Below are 23800 nucleotides of genomic sequence, written 5' to 3' on the forward strand. Positions count from 1 at the left end.
GGTTCTTGCGACAGACAGCCAAACAGCAAACATCTCAACCACCCCACAGCAATATTCACCATCATAAGAAAGGAAAGAGCCACCATTAATGACCTTGGATTCAAAAAGTGAACAAATTTCTAGAACATTAATCAACGTCAAACAAACAAATTATTAAAGGTTACAAAATACTAAACTGGAAAGTGGTTGAGTAATATCCATACATATTGGCAATGATTACAATATTTTAAGCTTAAAACTTGCAAAAAACATAGGTGTCTGTCTCTTATTAATTTGGACTGTCAACTGAAGTTTACATCCAACGCACATTACAGTGATTTTAATGTTTTAATGTGTTTAAGAGTTTTGCTTATGAGCTATTTCACATAATTCTAACATAATACGCACTGCAACAATGCAAGAACTACTATTATCTGCAGCTTTAGACAGTCAACAGTGCAATTAAGTTAAACCATGTCCACTAATTTTTATTGCGACTTTTATTGTTTTAATGTGTCTAAGTGTTTGTTTATGTGTTAACTTTTTATTATTCTAATATAACACGAACTGTACAACGCAAGAACCACTATTACCTGCCGCATTAGACATTCAACAGTGCAGTCAAGCACGTTAAATTATATTTACTACTGTTTTATTTTGGCTAGTCATTTGTTTTATTGAACTATCAACATGTATATTTCTACATTTAGTGTAAATTATTGTTAAAACGGCTATAACACTGATTATTTCCAATTGTTCAACTAAGTTCATTTCATACAGGACTAAATATTCATAAGATTAGAGATCAATTAAACTGACTAGGCAAATGCCTATGTTTAAAAATACTCCGACATACTCATCACACTAAAGAAAAGACAAACTCATATTAGATTCTTACAAATGTACATTGAGTGTAATAAGAGCAATTAATTTTTGTAATTGTATAATATTGAATTCTCAGCATGGATATAACCACTTTAAAATCGTTGAATTCTAGAGTATGTCATTAGCTCTCAATATGAGGCATAATATGTAAATGCAATTCTAGTGTAGCTGAGGACGACCTTTTGAGAGGTGGAAACCGGTCCTACATGTGACAATAAAATAGTATTGATTAGGTGGAACTTTTCTTTCATTTATGACTTTCAGGGATGCTACAAAGGATTGAGAAGGGGACAAGGAACCTACTTTTCACCTGGTACTGGTATGGTTTCATACGCTGCTGTCGCATTGTACTGTTAACATGGATATGACAAGGTAACATTCAATTTACATTCACTGTTAATATGTTCGGATATCACTGCCCAGCATTTTGAAATTTAATTTTTCACGCAAATGGTGTGATCTTAACCAACTCTGGGCCACTGAACATGAATCTGTTGTCCGTTTCAATCGATCACATCTCACAATCACTACACCAAAGTAAGAGATATATTGCATATAATAATAAAGAGTATGTACTGAAAAAAAGTCAGTTTGGAAATATTTTCAGAGAAAAATATTTATATTTTGTAAATAGTCCACAGCATATGTATTCCAATAATTTTTGTTAGTGCGGACCAAATAAACAGAAGTTTCAACTATATAACTGCCAGTACTTGGGGTCGAACCAGGATCACTTGGCTCATGTAAATGCAGATAGATAGATGTGATTTCTGTGCTCTAGCAACAAAGTGTGAGCAAAGAATTCACACAGAAGGCACTGCATATGAAAAGCACCAGAAAATCTTTTTACAGGGAAAAATTGTAGTCAGCTTAATGTGAACAGTCCTAGATGTCCCCTTGGAATGACAGCTTGGTTGTGCAGCATCTAAGTGCTGCAAGTTTTCCATCTCTTTTCTGGTCATCACTGGTACATCCTACCTCTCCTGGTATCTTCTTTCTGCCCCTTGGATGTCTTCATGAAACCCCTCCGCCATCTCTTCACAAACAGCCCCCCCAATTTTCCGTAAAATGATGAAGATGAAAATTAAGGAAGTGCAGATCCATGCTCATTTCACGGGATCCAACATTGTTTTCACTATTGATTCAAGCTGTTTATCCTTTAACATACCTACATCCCTTCAAAGTTTTGATCTCTCAGAAGCTTTCTAATTTGTGTCCTGTCAAACATGCCTTTCTTGACCTTCGCACCTGATAAATGTGGAAACTTGCTTGCAATGTACTGAAAACTCGGGCCACTTTCGTACAAGGCCTTTACATACTGCTTCATGATTCCTGGTCTGATGTGTAATGGTGACAAAATAACTTCTTTATTCAAGTAAGGAAGCATTTGTTTACACCCGGCGTCAACAGTTGTTTCTTGGGCCAGGTAGGTGTAGACCAGTGTTCATTCCTAGCTCTGCTGTCCCATTCACATAAATGAAAGAGAATTTAGTGTAGCCTGCTTGTTGTCCTAATAAAAGACCGCGTACCTTCAAGTCACTACACATATCCCGCCCGTACCCATGATATTTGATTTTGTTGTGAACATTTTGCACTGTTATATTATGTTCTTTTAGTGAAACAGAAAGTACCGCAAGTATCAAAGCTAGAATGTTTCCGTTTTAAAGTAGGACAGCCTTTAAACTCCCTTTACATGAATACAAAAACAGTCTCCAATCTTCTAGCTTGTAATCATTCCACAGTTGTTCTATTAGCCCTGGAAGATCACAGCAGATTAGATCATCTTCCTTCTTGAAATACTTCCTGAACTACTTATCCCTATGTCTATAAAAGAAAAGGTAGTTCCAGGCACAATTTTCTTTCAATCGTGACCCTAACAGTTCATTCTTTTCCTTCATGAGATGGAGGTCTCGCATCAATTACTCAACTCCCGCAGGTTAAACAATTGTGGACTTACTGCTTCAGTGGCTGCTGAAATATCCATATCAACAGGGTCATCATTGGAATTTGAGGAAGGTTCAGAGTCAGGTAAACTGGTAGGAGGTGAAGGTATTGGAATGTCTGGTTAATAAGGAATGGATCTCATTGCCAACTTTACATTGATGTACATAACAGTGTCCTGGTTTATATTATTAAATCCAGCTGCTTTACTCGGGCAAAAGTAACAGTCGCTGGTATGGTCCTAGGGCTCATGCCAAATAATTCCCATCCTGAAAGGAAGGGCCTTCAGTTTCCCATGGCTCCACTGTCGTAGATTTTCAAGATACGTTCTATAAATAACGTGGGGAGCCCATGCATTGTCCAAGTCTCCTAATTTCACAATAAAATACGCATAATATAATATCATCAATTTTTTTTAATTGATTTTACGCCCACATTGGAGCAATCTATATACAGTCAAGTCTTATGAATATTGGTTACAAATTTGTTTGATTTTTCTTCTTTTGTTCCCAGAAATGTTTCATTCTCTCTGACCTGATTGCCCGTTCTTTGTCAGTTATGTTGTACTGTTTGCATGTATAGGCCTTCATTTGAAGTCTCACGTCGTTATTTCCCAGGATCCTCTTCTCTGTTTTCAATTTGTTGAATTGCCAAGCCTAATTCATTTAAATCTTCTTGGACTTCTTTTCCACATTGTATCTATTATAGACTCAGTCTCCTGGTATACAATTTCATTGGGCAGTAATCGCCATTGTCCACCTACTTTGAGTTTTTTGTTCAGAATTGTTCTAATGATGCGTCTATCTATTTTCTGTAATTTATCTGTAGTTGATTTCGTATTCAAATTGAATAAGGATTCACTAGTATAGGTTGCTTCAGGCTTAATAACGGAGTTGTAGTGTTTAAATTTTGCATTTATCGAGAGAGATTTCTTCTTGTAGGTTGGCCAAGTAACGTGTTGTGCTTGTTTTAATATAATATAATATAATATAATATAATATAATATAATATAATAGAATAGAATATAATATATGAACTACATCCTATATCAATTTGTATTGAATAGGTGGACCTTCCCTCAATTCTTATAATTGTGAATGTTTGTCAATGTGCATCATAACGAAATTCATATCCTACGCTACACTGTGCGCAATAGAATGAGTCTGTCTTATTCAAACATCTAATTCCTGACACACATGTCATTTTCACAACACAACACAATATAACAGGTCAGACTTCCACTACACTCATGATTCAACTGACTGCCACTGGACTAGGCCGTAACTCTGTATTTCAGACAGTAATAGTTCTAAAAATAGACTCCAATATCAGACGAGTTCAATGGAGCGACAAATTTGGCGGAGGGGGGTGAACTGACAAACATGCACAACGATAACCACGCAAACAGCGGCCACACAAACAGCCGATTCACTGTTATTGCAGTGTAGCACCAGGCCGCAATGACACATTTTTGCACAGTAAATGATGATTAACACTAAAACTAGATGTGATACAAAAAAGAAAAAAAAAAAATTCTGAAATCAGGAGACTTGCTTAGTTACACTTATCAGATGCTCAGCCGCAAATATCATGTTACATTTACTTTGTGAGAAAGAAATTAAAAATAATATAAATACATAAAAAATAGATAAAGATATATAACTTTATTTTCAGTTAACAGAGCTACTGAAACAAACTGGCATAATGTTTCTGAATCAGCAGTTTGAAGTTCATATTCCTAACAAACTTGCCACATTTGTAGTACCCAGTTATCGCTCCCTGAAGAAACTGCCCCAAGATCAAAGGCAACAACTCCATTACAACTGTGCGTGAATTATGTGCGATAGGTAGGCCCAATGCTTCAGTCTGTCTGTGAGAACACCAATGTTTTCTTTATGAACATTTCAGTTCATTTTATTTCATTTCATGATCTCTCTTGTAGCATATTAATATTATTTTCAGTGTCATTAATCGCATCGAGGGAAGCTGAAACATCAACGGAAACTACTGTGACAAAAAAAAAAAAGAAGAGTTAAGGACAGGATAAGAGATCCTACAGATCACGATGAACTTGATCAATACATAAATGTAGATCCACAGGTTAATGATAATTTATTTCAATGGTGGAGAAACAGTAGAAATACATTTCCATATTTGGTAACCATAGCAAAACAAGGGACTAGCTACAAGTGCCCCAAGTGAGAGTTTCCAGCAGTTCGGGGTTCTTAGTAGGAGATAAACGATCTAACCTAGATCCAAAGAAATGACCTTGCAATTCTTCATGAAAACATGTAAATAACTGGAGAAGTGGCAATATTTATATTATGTTATTTATGTTTAAATTCATTGATTTAGTTTTTATATACACTGCCTGACAGAAAAATTGAAGCACCCAGACTGGGAGGAGAAATCTAAATTAAACTTCACGTGTAGAGAGGATTACATGATGTTATTTCAGTGATTATAAATCGGGTCAAACTTACAAAGAACATGGCAGTACAAGCTTGCATATCACTATGGCGATGCACCCACTCTGACCTGGATGCATACACTAATTCGGTTGGGAAGGGTGTCAAAGCCGTTGTATCTTCTCCAGATGCAAGTTGGCCCATTCTGTTGTAAATGGTCCTTGATATCCTGGATACAGGCATTGGGACGGAGTTGAAATCCAAGCTGATTCACACGTGTTCTATCAAGGACAGGTGTAGGGATCTTGCTAACAATGGGAGTACCTCAACATCATGCAGACAGTTCACAGACACACGTGCCGTGTGTGAACGAGCATTTTCCTGTTGAAAATGGCACCACAATACTGTTGCATGAGAAGTAACACATGAGGAAGCAGAATGTCCATGATGTACAGTTGTGCCACCAGAGTTCCTTCGATCACTACCACCTGTGACCTGAAGTCATACCGAAGGTTCCCCACACCATGGCGCCAGGAGTAATACCGCTGTGCCCCTCCAAAACACTGAAAGAATGGGATCTCTCCCAGGTCACTGCCATACTCGCTGACAATGCTCATCTGTGGTAGTGCAGAACCACGATTCATCGCTGAACACAGTGAGACGCCATAATCAGCTGTCCATGCTTCCCGGTCGCGGCACCACTACGAACACAGCCGTTTGCATTACGGTGTCAATGGCAGCCTACGCATGGGTCGATAATTCCCTAGTCCGGCTACTGCTAGTCTCCGACCAATAGTGTAGGATGACACAGAATGTTGTAGGGAGTCCATTACTTGTTCTCGGATGGCAGGCACAGATGTGAACGGGTTACAATGTGTACAATACAGCGATTCTCTCTTGTAATGGTCAGATGTGGTCAACCGGAACCTTAACGACGAGTATGCCTGCTCTCACGTTCCCATGCCGTCCAAAATCGGGTGACTGTCACACCTGAATGCCCCACAGATCTGGATATTGCACAATTCAACCAGCCGGCCAAATGGAAACCCAAAATAAGGCTCCTTTCGAATTTTATCTGCTGCTGATAACGTTGCCTCACACAAGTATGTGGCATCTCCATGTCCTTCACAGTGATCACTCAACATCTGATGCTGTTCATGCCCCTTATAAACACTACCAGACCTGGTAACAACACTAATGCACTCTGGTGGCTGTTCTACCTGTCACAGAGAATTGCAAGTCTAATATTTACATACCCTCCGATGGTGTGTGCATATACAAAGTTACAATGGCATCCGACCCTTTCTTATGCATACTGCAATACTTTTTGTCAGGCAGTGTATTTTATTTATTTGTTTAACTTATTTAATTGTTTAAAGGAGTAGTATATATAAATTATAATTACTTTCATGTAGGCCTATTGTTTGTTCACTGATATATACAGATGCACTGGTTTGTACAATGAGCAAACGAAGTAGTAGTACCAGAACTAAGTTTACACAAGTTAAGAGATCTCTTCAGTTACTTTATGAACTGTAAATAATTCACCATAACATTGCAGCATATTAGTGAATGAATACTTATTTATTCATATAGTTTTATTTATTTATTTATTTATTTGAAACCCGCCTGGTGGCCATGATCGTTAAGGCGCTGAAGTCTAAAAGGTCTGACACCGAGGTTAGCCAGTTCGAGTCCCATTGGTCGAAAAAATTATTCACCATCAGAATGTTGGCTGGCAGGATAAATGAGTCATAATTCTTATGAGGAATATTATAACTTAGTTTGTTTAACAACAACTAGTATTAAATATATCATAAATAAAAATGGTTTGTACATAGAGAATAACAGTATACTCTGTTTTGATTCTTAGAATAATGATCATCATCATGATTTCCGCTTTTCCAGCTGACACCAGGTGGGGGCAAATATGGTTCCTCTCCCTTTCGTCCTCTCTGTCTCTCTCTCTCTCTCTCTCCACCATTCCTCATCCAATACTGCGTTCCAATCCAGGTTCCGTTATTCTATGCTGTTCTTTGCAGAGTTCATCCATCGTAATCTTGATCTCCCTCGTCCTCTCTTTCCTGTCGTCTGTCTTTTCAGTGTTTGTCTTCGCAGCCTTTCTTCCTTCAGCTGCGTGACATATCCAAACCACCCAATCTGTTCTGTTCCAGCTTGTCATGTCGTTTTTTGCAGTTCAGCTCTTCTTGTACGTCTTTATTTCTCACTTTATCCCTCCTTGTCTTCGGTACCTTACTCCTCAGGAATTTCATTTCTACTGCCTGCACTCTACTCACATCTCTCTGAGTCACTATGCCATTATAGGCTCATAATATCTCTTGTACAATACTTCTTAAGCCTTCATTGGCAAATCTTTGTTTCATGCTAATCTCCATATCTGGTGGTAAAAGGCACTAACCAGAGGTATCCTCCTACTAATTTCCATATTAACAATCTTTCATCAGTTTATTTCCCAAGTATTTGAAGTGTTCTATTTCCAGTTCCTTGTCTCCAATTTTGATAGTTCCTTTTCCTTCTTAACTTCCTTTACTCATCACTGCTGTCTTTCTCTACTCCACGTTGATCCCCAATCCCCACTGTTCAATCCTTCTAGCCGGTACATTCAGCTGTTTTTGCACCTACTCATCTTCTCACCACAAACATTATTATATTCATTCTTTCCCCTTGCTACCTTTATGAAATCATCCAACACCATTATGAGCAGCAAAGGTGTCAACACACACACTTGTTTTAGCCCATTGTCAATTCCAAACTATTCTGTTCTACCCACTGTTGTCTTCACATAGATGTTACTGTTATAATATATTGCTATGGCTCTGTCCTGTTGAAAATAGCCATAATCCTCTTCCTTCTGTGCCAGTTTGATAAAAACGGGCCCAAAATTGTTCCTGCATACACATCTGAATTCACAGTCGTGAAAAGATATAGGTCCAATTATCCGCCGTGCATTCACAGCAAACCATACACGAGCAACTACACCGTTATCCCTACATTCTACGCCAGTACCTATTAACGTACCTCCCATACCCTCAACCATGAGCTCAGCAGGTAGTTCCGCTCTGACCTGAGGCCAGTAACCAAACAAGTCGCCAATACACACAATATACTGGGAACGAGTGAGGGGTATGCCTCGTACAAACCTGCTTTTATCACTTTCTCTTCACACAATAGTCATCACTAGAGATGAGAATTATAGGCACTAAAAACAGTTAAAATAAGCAGGCATATAGGCTCTTAAATTAGCCAAAATAGGCATGTAAATAGGCACTAACGTGTAAAATAGGCAACAAAATAGGCATGGCAAAATTACTTATAATTTAAAAACACACTCAATAACTATAAAAGGAATTTACAACAAGCAACTTTTCAATGTTTTTCGATAACAATCTTGTTCTCCTTTAGGGCAGAATGTTTTGTACTGAGAGAAAGATCTCTCAGCATCACAGAAAGTGATTGGACAAAACTTCAATGAAGCCACTTCATCTGGTATTATTTCAGCTGCTTCATCTGCCTCACCTCGTAGCACTCTGGCTACCTTTAACGTCTCTTTTCATAATCGATTCTGCTGCAGGACTCTTATGTAACTTTTTGCTGATACCAGTTACCTTCCCAAAGGTTCGGTCAAAACTTCTCCAGTCTTCTTCCACAACCCTAAATGACTCAACCAGGGAAAGCCACTCTTATCCAACACGGTGATTGCTCCCGGCAGCTTGTTGAAGTTTGAAAATGCTCCAGTTAATGCAGAGGGATATTAGCTCCCACCATTGCAGTGCACAGATCTATAGAAAATTGTTGTTGGTTGCTGTTCACAATGGACTGGTAGAAAAGCTGCAATGGCAACGCTTTCTGTACTCGTGTCAAAGGCATTGCGGTATTTAAATCTTGATGTTTTCACATTTTCACGTTTGATCTGAAAAGTAATAAAATTTACTTAAATTACAATGTTCCTATATCTTAAATTTCTACAGATGGGCTAATTAGCAACTCTGCTTCGTATATAACATGTATAACATGCATCTGTTTCATAAAAAAAAAAAACAGAACTATTAGAGGTGATGTTTCTAGAAGTACAAAACTTTAAAGTAGGAAAAGCAAAGCAAAGTCTTCTCCGTACAGGCCATGAAGGCCCTTGAAGGGGTGGAAGGTAAAGGCTTCCACTATCCGTAACCTCAGCACTTGATGGGGTAGAGTGGTCAGCTCAATGCCTGGCCGCCTTTGCCCCCAGGAATTAACCAGGTACTAATTTTTGGTGTAGGCTGAGTGAACCTTAGGGCCATATGCACCTCCAGAAGTGGAAATCTCATTTCTTAAATTTTACGACTTCCTGATGGGGATTCGAACCCACGTCCTTCCGGGCGAACCGAGTACGCCTTTACCGCCTCGGCCAGGCAGCCCCTTGACCCTAGCAGTATTCTTATTTATATAGAAGATTTAAAACGGAGGCACTATAAATCTCCGATTTGTGAACATTTCTTATGTTTTTTTTTGTTTTGTTTTTTTGCTAGGGGCTTTACGTCGCACCGACACAGATAGGTCTTATGGCGACGATTGGATAGGAAAGGACTAGGAGTTGGAAGGAAGCGGCCGTGGCCTTAATTAAGGTACAGCCCCAGCATTTGCCCGGTGTGAAAATGGGAAACCACGGAAAACCATTTTCAGGGCTGCCGATAGTGGGATTCGAACCTACTATCTCCCGGATGCAAATTTCTTATGTTAAAATTCGCCGGCTTTGGTCAGCCGGGTCAGCTGTCATGAAAACTATTTTCTGTTGCCTGCAATAGATCCTGCATCATGTGTGTCCATTAGGCTGCCACCCGCGTTGAAAATTAGAAAACTGCGTGATATGAAATTGTGGTGACATACGCCCATACCCTACTTTTTGTCACAATTTAGCAAGATTCTTGATGGGATGCTAGAGCTTACACACCCCAGACTCTCTTTGCTTGCCCCCCTCCCAACAGCACAACGGTTACTAACCGGACCTCACCAATCAAGACCAATGGTCTTTTCACTGGCCTGGTCTTGTAAAGATAGTCTTTGGAGCCTTGCAAAACATGCTGTGACATCGTCCTAGCTGCACCACATTTGATCTTCAACCAATGTTTCGCGAAGGCTTAGCGCAAGCGTAATAGAGTTCACTCCAGCCTACACATAGCGCTGGTGAAAGTTACTCAAAATTTTCTAAATGACATGTCAGTTGTAGTCCGTTTCTATGGTGTATTAGTTAGCGTCATTAGCTGCCACCCGCGGAGGCCCGGCTTCGATTACCGACTCTGCCTTAAATTTGAAAAGTGGCGCGAGGGCTGGAACGGGTCCACTCAGCCTTGGGAGGTCATCTGAGTAGAGGTGGGTTCGATTCCCACCTCAGCCATCCTCCAAGTGGTTTTCTGTGGTTTCCCACTTCTCCAGGAAAATGCAAGGATGGTAGGAATCGGCCACTTCCTTCCCTCTTCTTTGCCTGTCCCTTCTGATCTTCCTATGCCTTCATCAGGGCCCCTTTTCAGCAGAGAAGGCGACGCTGTCTGGGCGAGGTACTAGTCCTCTTACTCAGTTTTATTCCCCGGTCCAAAGTCCAGGGCACTGCCCTTGAGACGGTAGAGGTGGGATCCTTCGCTGAGTCCGAGGGAAAAACAGACCCTGGAGGGTAAAGATATTAAGAAAGAAAGAAAGAAAGAGACAGAAAGAAAGAAAGAAAATATTTCATTTGCAAATCTCTATTTTCACAGGAAATGAATCAGAGTTCAAAATACTGATTTTTAATTTTCATGCATTCTGTGACAAGAGACCACCGGCGTTCTAACTCCTCGTTCAGTAATTAAATGATTATTTACATTTTAGCAATATAAATTATTGAAAATTCACGTCTAATACAGCATTGCAACAAAACAACCCTTCACGATACATGAATTAATAGGCCTATAAATGCTACAATGAAATGCGATCGTAGTTCAATCACAAAAGGAACAAACCAACTTACCTCCTTACAGCAACCTTGGCAGAAGACTACCCTTCCATCCGTAGAGAAACTGGGATCCCCTGTGACCCACTGCCTCAGCCAGTAGGACGATGATTTTTCTTTGCAATAACATTTTTTTTACATCACGCCGACACAGATAGGTCTTATGGTGACGATGGGGTGGAAAAGGCCTAGGAGTGGGAAGGAAGCGACCGTGGCCTTAATTAAGGTACAGCCTGGTGTGAAAATGGGAAACCACGGTAAACCATCTTCAGGGCTGCCGACGGTGAGGCTTGAACCCACTATATCCCAGATGCAAGGTCACAGCTGCGCGCCCCTAAGCGCACAGCCAACTCGCCCAGTAATTTTTCTTTGGGCATTGCCACAGACAAACTTCTTCACAATAAATCGCAAAATGTCCGGAAGATAAAGCGTACGCGTACAACAGTTCACATCGAGAAAGAGGTATAAGGGATATGGGTTGCGCAACGTACTTCGTAGTACTCGCATATGTGTTAGAAGGTTGGAGGGGTTGAAGGCTTCCAGGTCATATTGTTCCTTGTTTCTCCTGATGAAAATCACCCAAGAACTATTTCTGGTGACTTTTGAGAATTCTCATTTTTATTCGTGGGGTAAACAGGCCTTGAGAAATTAGAAGATAAAACCGTCGAGCACATCAGTTACAATATAATACCCCGGAAGAAGATCGGCTTCTTTAAAATATTCAAAAGGCATCAAATAGGCAATTATAATCCAAATAGGCACAAACCCCTGAAATAGGCATTTATAGGCACAATAAAACCAACGAAATCTAGCTTAAAGAACCCTAAAATGGATTTATATCTCAAAAGCCTATGTTTTTGAACACAGGAATAAAATAGGCAAATTCCCATCTCTAGTCATTACTTGCACTATTTTCTTTCTTTTCGCAGACATCTTTATGCACCTTGATTCAAACTGACATGGTCAGGGGCATACTTATGGACCCATTCAACTTTCTAACAACATTGACGTGCCACTCAATCAGGATTCCTAGGATAAAGACAATAGCCATACATTGGAAATATTATTTATCAGGCACAAAAAACCAGGAGTTGCTTCAACTTTCTTCATTTTTATATTAATCTAAGGAGGCAAAATTATGTTAAATTGGAACCTCAGAACCTAAACAACAACTGTTACGGGCTCCCAAAATTACGCTATTATGTTCATCTGTCGTCTTACCTTTTTGCCTACTTCATCGCCTTGCTGCTAAAAACATTTCTACTGGCATCACTGTACTCCGTCTCCTCATCCGCCTCGTCTACAACTGCCTGCTCTGCACTTGATTATGTCACCTGATTCCAGTATGTTCTGGGCCTCGCTTCGCTGCGGTATATAAACTCGCCGTATCCATCGAATAGCCAGTCAGGCATTCTCTGTGATTATAAGCGGTGGGAGCAGGCACCTTTTCGCACGGCTGGCCCGTGGCGATTTTTAGATTATTATTTAATTCTACGAGACTTCTCTTCTTCACTGTGCAGGGTGAGCAGACTTACAATCATATTATTCTGACTTCTTAAAAACGTTGGCTTCTTACGCCCTAACTTACTTTCTCTTTTCGAACTCTGGCCCATGCTGGGTACTTCAAGCAGTTTGGGATAGAATTTTTCTGCACTACAGTGTTTGTGATACTTCTGCAAGGACTTGTACTTGGGCGAACATCTTTCTCTGTTACTAACTTTCTGTACTTCCTGTGTGTGTGTGATTTCAAAGAGTTCGCCACCCTGATTTTTCCCTCCTTCCATCCTTGCCATTCACGTCAATTCATTTCCTATTCCCAGCCCTTTTTCTTCCCTTTTTTTTAAATTCATTTGCTTTGATTTGTAAAAGTGGCCTATACTTATTTCAAAACAATTGGTATTTGGTGTGTGATTCGTCGTACCTGTTCTCTCTTTAAATGTTTCAGGATGACTGTTAGTTTCCTTCTTTAACTGCGATAATATTATTCTATTCCGAGTCGAAACTGCTTATTATTCCAGGAGTGTGTTCTTCGAGTGTAAAAATATGTTGTTTTCCCAGTTATAGGGTTATTACCCAGGTCTAGTCTTGGTCTATAAGATCGCCCTTTGAAAATGACTTGTGTAACTATGACACTTTAAAAATTCTAGTCAAACGAAACTATTTTTGTAACTCAATTTTTACTATTGTGTGAAATTTACTTGGTTGTATTACGTTTCCCCTTTGGTCATGTTACTAATACATCTTGTGGTTTGAATCTTGTGGTTTTGAGGTGTACTTTACTTCCCCACTTTCCCTATTCTCATGTACCTGCCACGATATACCACACAATCACTGCGCGAACTCTGCTGGAGTCTAGTTGTTTGTTTTGATTTATAACACTTCGCTATTTCCTTCATCGCTTGGTGCTCGAGATCCCGTACTTTATACATGCTACATGGCTGGTGTTCTCTATAAGGCGTGACCTTGACCTCAGCACATACTCATTTATGAGTGGGCCTTTTCATTTATTATGCAATCGCATACATTTATCGTAAGATTAAAATATCTGGAAAAGATTCGTAAGACAACACAACTTGGACTTGGAAGTGTTTCATATGATATCTAAAACCTGTCATGTCCTCTAAAACTAGTGTTATTCTATAAGTGTATTTTAAAAGGTTTTGTACAAATTTTTAACACCACTTGCAAATTTAGAATTGTATGGCTGAGAATGACCTCAAGAAGGTCGAAACCAGTACCATAAACATAAAATGTTGTATTATATATTTTATAGTCATTTCATTTTAGTATTGTATTGAATGGTGGATCACTTCCCTCTAACTCTCTAACCATACACCTACTTTAATGAGAATTCCTGCACAATATGTGGATTGTCAGTACTCCACAATAGCATATTTTGAAAATTCACATGTCTAGAAAGATAGGAACTATGCCTCCTCAGACACAAACATCAGTTGCGGATCCAAATTTCCACAGTAAACACTTTCATGAAACCAATTACAGAACTGTATCCTTGCAGCAAAATCTGTCTCAGAAGTTCCTGCATAAACTATTTTATATGGTCAGAAATGTTCAGTATGGTTACTTTGTGGGCCGATCCTATAGAAATGTTAAATTCCTGTGCTAGACAATTAAGTGATTTTCTGGGACTTTCTTCTTATCGCGTATGAATATCTCCAAGTTTATCTTCAGTTAAAACGTGTCTTTTCTGCTTTTTCTGTAATCACAAACTGAACCTGTTGTACACCACTTATCTCTGAATGAATGTTGTATAGTGTTTACTTTTTTTTTTTTTTCTTTCTTTTTTACAAGTAACATTCCACCAAATAAAATTACTGGTCAACTGAATACAGTGAAACTCGGCTAAGAAGTTCCCGCATAAGAAGTTTTCCCGCCTAAGAAGTGTGATATTATTGGTCCCTTGATCAATTGCATTAAGATATATGTATTTTTTTCCTGTTTAAAGTGTTCTATCGTAAACATATTTCCCGGTTAAACATTTCAGATTTTAGAGCCCCCTTGAGATAGAAAACGTCCGCTCAAAGCAGCCCATGGTTAGAACCCTCCAGTCTCCGCACAAGTTGCACCCTGTGTTAAGACCGTTCACACGCTCGTGGTGTGTCTCTGGTGTCACGGAACCTGTGCGGGCTTGTCAAGGCCATACGATGTCATGCTACGACAACACGGATACCAGATGCTCGCTCTCACCTTGTGGAATTGATTCGAATACATCAGTCGAAATTTCCACTCCACCGTTCCATCTAGCAGAATAGAATCGAACGGGATTCTACGTGGGAAACATAAAGCACGCAATGGATGGTTTGATAAAACTTTAATGTAGTAATTTGTGGGTCGCGACCGGGTGAAGTCATTTATCGAGGTGGCCTAAACATTAATTAAAACCCATAAAATGTATTTGTCCACAACATTACTGTTAATCTACTACAAAATTGAATATTGTAACCTGTTTGATTTTTCATTCCCTTGCTTATTTCTTTCCAGGCATTCTCTCTTACGTTGTTGTTGCAATAATACTTATGGGTATTGTCGTAGAGGAAATTACGTTTTTGAACTAAACTGATAAGATTTTCCGTGTCCATTATTAGTGCGGTGAACAAAAACAACTTCCCGATTCTATGCAGGAAACAGCCGACTTGCCAGCAGCCAGCTGATACACATGCCGACAAACAGCCGGCCAAAGGATCCCGATCGTCTACGAAGTTGAACAAATGTTGATAGCTAACTGGGTATTGGTGGGAGGCACAGAGGCATTGCAATACCACGTGTTGGCATAAAAATGAAAGTTATTTTTAATTTTACCTTTATACGAGCTAAATATTGTATTATCGTGTCACTCGTAATTATTACATCGCATTATTAGAACGTAGTACAAAGCTGAGGAGACATAAAATAAAATTTTTGCGGGGAAAGAAACTGTTTACGTTTAGATGTGCTAGCGTTGCTACTGCGCCTTTATCACTCCCACGTAATACCCCAGATACTTATCCATGCACTCATTTCTGCAATTTCGAACATGTGTTTCTTTTCCTCATTACCTATAGCATGAAGAGGATTGAAGCGGGAAAATAAAATCAGTACTGGCTTGGCCATGCGGTACTTGTGAAACAGACAGAAACTACGCCCATTGCCGTGACAACCTGTAGAAATGCAGGGGCGATTTAGACCTAGGTTCTAAGAATCTCTAAGAATAAGTTGCCAGATTTCCCCTTTGCTGCCGTTATCCTTGAATTATGTGTTGGGGGTGTGAAGAAGATGGAAAGCACATGCTAACAAACTGTAGAACACGTCTTGCCTTTGCGTCTTGTAAGCCTAAGCTACGGATTGCCAAGCATAGTGTAGAGTTGTAAATAGGATGAATAGGAGTTGGTGAAGTTAGTTGTACTTGTAATATCAACGTACAAACATTTTGAGGGAAAATGAGCGGGACTCAGAGGAAAGAGATCAAGCGAAAGGCACTAACAATAAAAGACAAAGTGGAGATTATAAGGAAACTGGAGTCATCGACACTTTCCCATGTTGCTTTGGCAAAGGAGCTGGAGATGCCGCCGTCTACTCTGAGCGGCATTATAGCGAAGAAAGAAGATTGCTTCAGCAGGGAATACTTCCGCAAATTGCAAGGAAGTTAAATCTGAAAAGTACGATGATATAGAACAAACTCTGCTAATGTGGTTTAAACAGCAGCGAAGTTTAAACATATCTTTCAGTGGGACTATTGTGAAGGAAAAATCCGAAAAATTGCATGCAAATCAAGGGTACCTTTTACAGCGTCGAACGGGTGGCTGGACTGCTTTAAAAATCGAGCTAGCATCGTTTACAAAACAATTTGTGGCGAATTTTTATATTGTGGCTTTCTGTTAGATGCTCTTATATATCGGCCTATTTTGGTATTGTTCACAAACAAGGAAATCTGTTAGCTGTGTGTTTCACATGTATTTCAAATTACATAATAAATTTTTGGGCATTACCCCTTTTAAGAAGTTTCCTGCTTAAGAATTTATTTTTGCAGTCCCTTGAAAAAATTTTCAAATCCATTACTTAATACATAAGCAATATACACAAGCAACAGTTGCATACACGTTCCGGTACAATTCGGATAAGCAACTATAAGTCTTTACTGCTATGATGGCGGGCGGCCTACATGCTGTCAGGGGAAGCAGGGAGCATCGGGACGACCAATCCAGCATAACAGAAGAGGCTGTTAAGGAAAAGAGAGAGGCCACTACTAAAATGTTGCCAGGAGTGCCCGCACGCGCGTTAAAGTTGTGTTGAAATCTACGTAATTATGAAATACACAGCTTCGTATGTAAGAGTTCGAGTATGGCCTGTGAATGAGTATTACTTGTTTACTTACTTTTATTTTATTATATCTTCGATGTAATATGATACAAGTAAATTAATAATGCATATAACAAATGCATTAACAACAGACCGAAAAACAATTCGTTCAAAAGTATAGAGTTACACAACATATTTTCTTACTTTACCATACCTTATTCCAGCTGAAGTATCCGTTTAACAGCACTCCGACACTCGTCAGGATCACCAGAGCTGTCGTAGGAAATATCCTTGTCACTCGACTCCTCACTGTGACTGTCGCCTCGCAGATTTATGATGGTATCATCCATAACTATGCCCAATACCACGTCCTTTTTATAATTGCCCTCTTGAAATTTTTCAGCATGTGACACACAAGCCTTCCACTAGTGTTCGGTTACTTTATCCAACTCCTCTTCCACTGAAGACTGGACTTCAGCTAGTTTGAACATTTTGTTCCTTTTCCTTACAGCATTTTTTAACGTTTCCCCAAACCAGTTCTATGGGGTTATACTGACAGTGATAGGGTGACAGGCGAATAACGACATGACCTCTTCTCTCAGCAAGTTTATCAATTTCATACATTTTTGCCTTTGGCTTGACTAGTTTCACAAGAGACAACAGTTCGACTCTGGTGTAATTAATGTCATAAGGAATATTCCTACAACAAATACACGAAAAGCTGATATTATATCGTGGTTATTATTATTATAATGGGATAGTCAATAATAATAATAATAATAATAATAATAATAATAATAATAATAATAATAATAATAATAATAATAATAATTATCATCATCATCATCATCATCATCATCATCATCATCATCATCATCATCAGGGTATTCTGCCTTATGGCAGGTCTAGTCATGGGATGAATCTCATTCACTGTTGCCTGTCCTGCGCCAAGTTTTTCATGTCCGAATATTTATTTGCTTGGATATTGTCCAACATTTGATATTTTTCCCTTCCTCTTCCTCGTTTGCCTTTCACCATTCCTTCTATTCCTTCTTTCAGTAAACAGTCCCTCCTCAAACAATGTCCGATACAGTTCATTTTTCTTGTTCTAATGATTTGCCGCATACTTCGTTCTTCTCCAACTCTTCGTAATACCTCCTCATTCCTTACCCGGTCTTCCCATTTCACTCATTCTATTCCCCTCCAAACCCACATCTCTAGTGCCTCCAATCTTCTCTCATCTTCCTTTCTCAACGTCCAAGTCTCTGCGCCATACAGCGCTATGCTCCAAATATAACACTCAGCAAGTCTTTTCTTCAAATATTTGTTTAGTGGTCCACTAAGTAATTTTGATTTTTTCTTAAAGCCTTCTTTTGCTACGGCAATTCTTTCTTAATTTTTGCCGTGCAATACATATCACGATATAACATCATCTTTTGCCGTGTTCGTTGTAGGGATTCGTTCTAGCTGTACCGAATGGTAGCTGGCACTGTCCATTACAATCACTGCGTCTTTCATGTTCCTCTCGTCAAGAGCATCTAAAAACATCAAAAACCTCTCTATAAAAACCATAGCATTCATATCAGTGTGGTAGTCATCACTGGTCAATTTCACCTTTGGCCTGAAAACCAATTTACATTCCTGTAGAAAACCAGTATTACTGGAACAATAATTCGTCCGCCTTTCCCCACAGGAACTTTTTTAAAACCTCTTGTACCCACTTTATCACGCCAGATTTTCGTTGGGGTGTAAATCTGACGAACGTAAGTCTCATCTAAATAAAATACATGTGGCGAAGGGTCCTTATTCCTAAGAAGATGCATTTTTCTCAAAAACGATACTCTGGTTGTTACTATATCGGTTCTCTCCATTAACCCCTTAAGTGGGTATGACGTCTTTAGACGTTTTCACGCTGGGCTTCTACAGTGGGTATGACGGCATTAGTCGATCATAAAATTTATCGCGTATGTATCTTGACGCTGAAGGCATACGGTGTGTCCATGGAATCTATCGCATTAGTTGATATGTCTTCTATGAGATCACGCTGTGTATTATTGTCTAGAGCTGTCACAGCTTCGTGAAATGCATTTGTTTTGGCGCCTTGCACGAAGTTCCCGCGCAGCCATTTATGTCGCGAAGCATGGCTTCCAAACGTAAAGTAGATCGGCTTGATTGTGCGGGTATTTCGACAGTTCCGAAGGTGTATTGTGTGTTGGTCCCAAGGGAAGAGGAAGGAAACAACATACTGGTGTCCTGACTGTGAAAAGGCTTTGTGTGTAACACCTTGTTTCCGCCTATATCACACAGATAACAATCTACAAAACCTATAATCATCCTGATACAGAACAATGTAAATAATGTTAGTAACACATTTGGATTCATAACAATGTAAATAATGTACACATTTATGAAGGAAATATCTAAATATCACTAAGTGGGAAAAAAGTACCCACGGCAGGTTACGCATGTGGAGAATTTAGTACCCAGTTAAGGGGTTAAATGTCTTCTCCCATCGTTGCTTTTTTAAAAATACTTAAACCCATAGACTTCCAAAATGACGTAACTCCCCATTTAAATTTTATATCTTTCTAAATCACTGCATGATTTGTTCAGTGTCATAACTGAGGAGAGTAGTTCTTATTACATATTCATGGAATCCCTCGATTGCCTTTGTTTTACAGTTCCTTTTCATTCGTTTGCGCGATAATTGAAAAGAGATGGAACCAGATGGCTGGGTAATGTCTTTACCCTCCTTTACTATACGCTGAACAGTTCGCATACTAACTTGACAAGATTCCGACACTCACCAAAGGGCCATTATTTTCTGCTTCCTTTTGAAAATTTTCATGAACACTGCTGATCATTTTCCTTTTTTTTTTCCTTTTTTTTCGTCGTACCGACACAGATAGGTCTTATGGCAAAGATGGGACAGGAAAGGCCTAGGACTGGGAAGGAAGCAGAAGCGGCCGTGGCCTAAAGGTACAGCCCCAGCATTTACCTGATGTGAAAATGGGAAACCACGGAAAACAATCTTCAGGGCTGCCGACAGTGGGGTTCAAACCCACTATCTCCCGGATGCGAGCTCACAGCTGCGCTCCTAACCACACGGCCAACTCGCCGGTGATCATTTCTCTACCCTGGCTCTTTATCTCCTTCCTTTTCGCCATTGTAAAATATATAGTGCAGTTATTACATACAACAACAGCAAAGAGCAACGCAAATAGAAACAATAGAACAGAATGGAAACAAACTAACGTCGCATCACATGCCACGAACACGCTAATCGAAGAATACAGTAAAGGATGCAGTAAGAATTACTCATAAAACAAGAATAACCATAAAACAAACTCGTCAAACAAGCTCTTTGTAATACCCACACGCACACTGTAAGACTACTCGGCAACAACAGCAGTTAAGTCAAATAAAAATATTAAAGTTTATTTATTCCACCTGTTCAATACATAAAAAAGATAAAGGGCAAAACATGTCCCAGTAATTTTATTTAATTATATTTTTTATGTATTGAACAGGTGGAATAAATAAACTTTAATATTTATTTGACTTCATTATACATTTCAATACGATCTAAACATGAGAATTATAACATGTAACACAGCAGTTTGTAGAACGAAGTGAGCGCGGCAAACTACCCAGGCGACTGAGTAGTTCTCTGCACTACCGCTAGACGATCTTTTGTCTGATTGGGCAGTGACATACTGCCCGCACCCCACTTCCCCTGACAGCATGTAGGCCGCCTGCCATCAGAGCAGAAAGGACCTATAACTGCTGGGATGTTTTATGCTATCGGAGAAGCAGGAATCAGCCAGCGACTAAATGATGCAGAAGGCTACTAGTAAAATGAGAAAATGGTACAGTGCTTTAAAGACATGGTACAGATCCTCTTTTAGATGTAAAGTAGTCTGCACCCAAAATTGTATTTGTATGTCTTTCTACTGATAATATCTCATTAGAAGAGCCGAGATATATGCTAATTCAATGAAATTCTTATAATAACTGGGGAAAAGATTTCTAGGTCCTAAAAAATTGAATAAATTTATTTCTTCTGTGCTAAAAATTGAAAATGTTTGCTAAAATGTTCAAAATATTTTCTTTCAAATACCATTTACACAGCGGTGTTCTACGGCACAAGTAATTGTTAAGTACTCATCAGTCATACCACTTCAATTGCTGAACATTTCTGGGCATTGCAGTGCACAATGGATACCATCTCCAAGTTCTCCATCTGAAATCTCTGCAGATTGTCCATGAACAGAGTCTGATATTGTGGAAAATTCTAAGTCACACAAAGTCAGATTTGCTTACTTCAGAAAGGGTATATCAGTAACACTCATATTCCCGTTGTCTACCAGTTCATCTAAAACAGCGGCAACTTGATACATTATTTTAATTCCTGCATTTTTTCATAAAAATGCTAGTAATAAATGAAAAACAATACTTTATATATTTATAGAAATTTTAAAAAACATTGCATAACCCCGAATACACTACCAACGAATAACTTCTTCTTCTTGCAGTGCCTTCTCCATTACTGAAGGTTGGCCACAATCACAGCAAAGTCTATACCTGCAAACCTGACTGTCTAACGAGAAAATTTGGAAAAAAAAAAAATCCTTACCAATTTTTTTTAATTTCTACAAATGTGTCACAAAATTGCTAATTAACTTAACTTTACAAGTAATAAAAACACTAAAAACTCCGGAGAAATAAAACTAGTTCAATGTACAAACTCGTCACGATTCATCAGAACTATGACCCTTGGAACTTTGAAAACTGTCACCTTCCCATACATAGTCGTTCCCACTACCATCCATAGAACTTGAAATTCCACATTTCCTGAAACTTCTCAAGTCGTTGGAGATGCAATCCAATGCAGTCTTTATCCATTTGCATAAAAAATCCACTTCAGATCGTTTCACTCGTCCAGTTGTTGTCAGTGCATTATCACTGCCAGACGACATCAACTTGGTGAAGAGCTCTTTCAATGCAGCTTTGAAAGGCCAGTTTACACAAACATCCAATGGCTGAAGCATAGAAGTCAGCCCTCCTGGAAATACTGCCAGATCAGTTTTTCCTTTACTTATCAATTCCTTTATGGCATCTGCAGTATGCCCATGATAACTGTCGAGCACAAGCAGGCTCTTCTGCAACAAAGCTCCTGGGCGACGTTGCCAAACACACTTCACCCAGTCCTCAATCAGCTCACTGTCCATCCAGCCGGATTCCTCGGTTCAAACAAAAATATTGGACAGCAAATTTCCATTCGGAAGTGTTTTCTTTTCAGAACCAAATACAGAGGAAATTTGGTTCTATCAGTTAACATGCATAACATTACCATGCAGCATTGCTTTTCGTTACCATCGGTCCTGATAGTAATGCTTTTAGAGCCTTTGATGTGAACAGATTTGTCTAGTAGCATTTCAAAATAAATGGGTGTCTGTTCAGCATTCCCAATTTGAGAAAGCAAGTACGAATATTGCTTCCACAAACTAAAAACATGGCGATGAAAGCCCATCAACGTTTCTTCATAGGCAACAGGGAGACATTGTGAAATAGATATAGGCCTTCACATACACGATCTGTTCCTTCGACAAAAGTTCCTTATCCACCCACGGCTTGTAGAAAAACCCTCCTTTTTAAGTTCTTTTGCAATCCCTAATGATTTTAGTTGACACATTTTAGCCAATACAGTGAGCCCTTATTCCGTGCTCATGTAAATCGATATACAAATTTAATGGAAATATTATGAATATACTGTTATGTGCAAGCCCCACAGTAGCACCTTTCGGTACTTCCAGGCAGGGGCTAGTGACTCAGACGACCTGGGTTCTCCCAGCCAGCTTGTGGGGTGGGGCCGGCCTTTCCGTGTACTGTTCTCATCGGCCAGCTTACCTGCGAGTTCCTTGGAGATTCAACGGGAATGTTCTGCCTCTAGCCACCTTGCAAAACTTCTGGCTCAAATCACCTGACCTATAAAAAAGGAAGGCTAGCCACGGACAGTAGTCCACTGTTGGGCTCCGTGGTGGAGTCAGTGTTGGACTCATGGTCAGTGCTGGACTCCATGGCGGAGTGAGTGTGAGACTCAAGTGTGTTGGGGTTCCATGCCTTGAGGGCAACAGAGGCATTGACTGTCACTACTGCCCCACCAAGGTCTGAACAAGGAGCTGTTGTTGAGGTGTCAGAGAGACCAGTGAGTGAGTGGACTGGAGACAACTGAATGAAAGACTGTACTGTGTGTTCATGTATTTCAGTGAACTGAGGCTTGGCGTAAGTCAGCGAGGGAAGCCACTATCATAAGTGTGGGGATATATGAGGCGGTCCGTTCCAAAACTCGTCTTATCCATCATAAGCGATTTTTCAGGAAAAGAGAAAAACCTGTAATTTTTGTAATATAAGTCTCGCTTGTTTAAATGTATTACGACGCATCCAAGTCCAATGTCATAGGGTCGTCTTACTGAAGAATTATAATTAGTAGAACGTTAATAAATTACATTTGTATTTTGGATAAGACAAGTTTTGGAGCACCCAAAAAAATTCAAAATATATTACCTCACGCAACTTACAGATCTGTTCAAATTATTACACTCAACAGACAAATTCATGCCATTTTGAAATATATTGAAGATACCTCTTCATAAAAGGGCCTTTTCTTGTCAGATTATTGGTGAACATGTGCATCATCAGTTCCCACACAGTTTATGAACGCATCAAGCTGTTGGCAACTCTGTTTTGACCTTTAGGTGTTTTGTTTTGGAGGGATGGTCATTGCCTGTTCTGGGACTGCAAGTAGCAA

The 23800-nt window shown here is 39.4% G+C and overlaps 1 protein-coding gene across 8 annotated transcripts in view; it reads right to left on the bottom strand.

Moving 5' to 3' along the window:
• The window catches only part of LOC136874046 (uncharacterized), a 616846-nt gene that overhangs the window by 505490 nt on the left and 87556 nt on the right, over positions 1-23800 (bottom strand). The window lies entirely within an intron of this gene.

This window comes from Anabrus simplex, chromosome 5 (assembly GCF_040414725.1).
Source record: "Anabrus simplex isolate iqAnaSimp1 chromosome 5, ASM4041472v1, whole genome shotgun sequence".
In the NCBI taxonomy this organism is placed as follows: domain Eukaryota; kingdom Metazoa; phylum Arthropoda; class Insecta; order Orthoptera; family Tettigoniidae; genus Anabrus; species Anabrus simplex.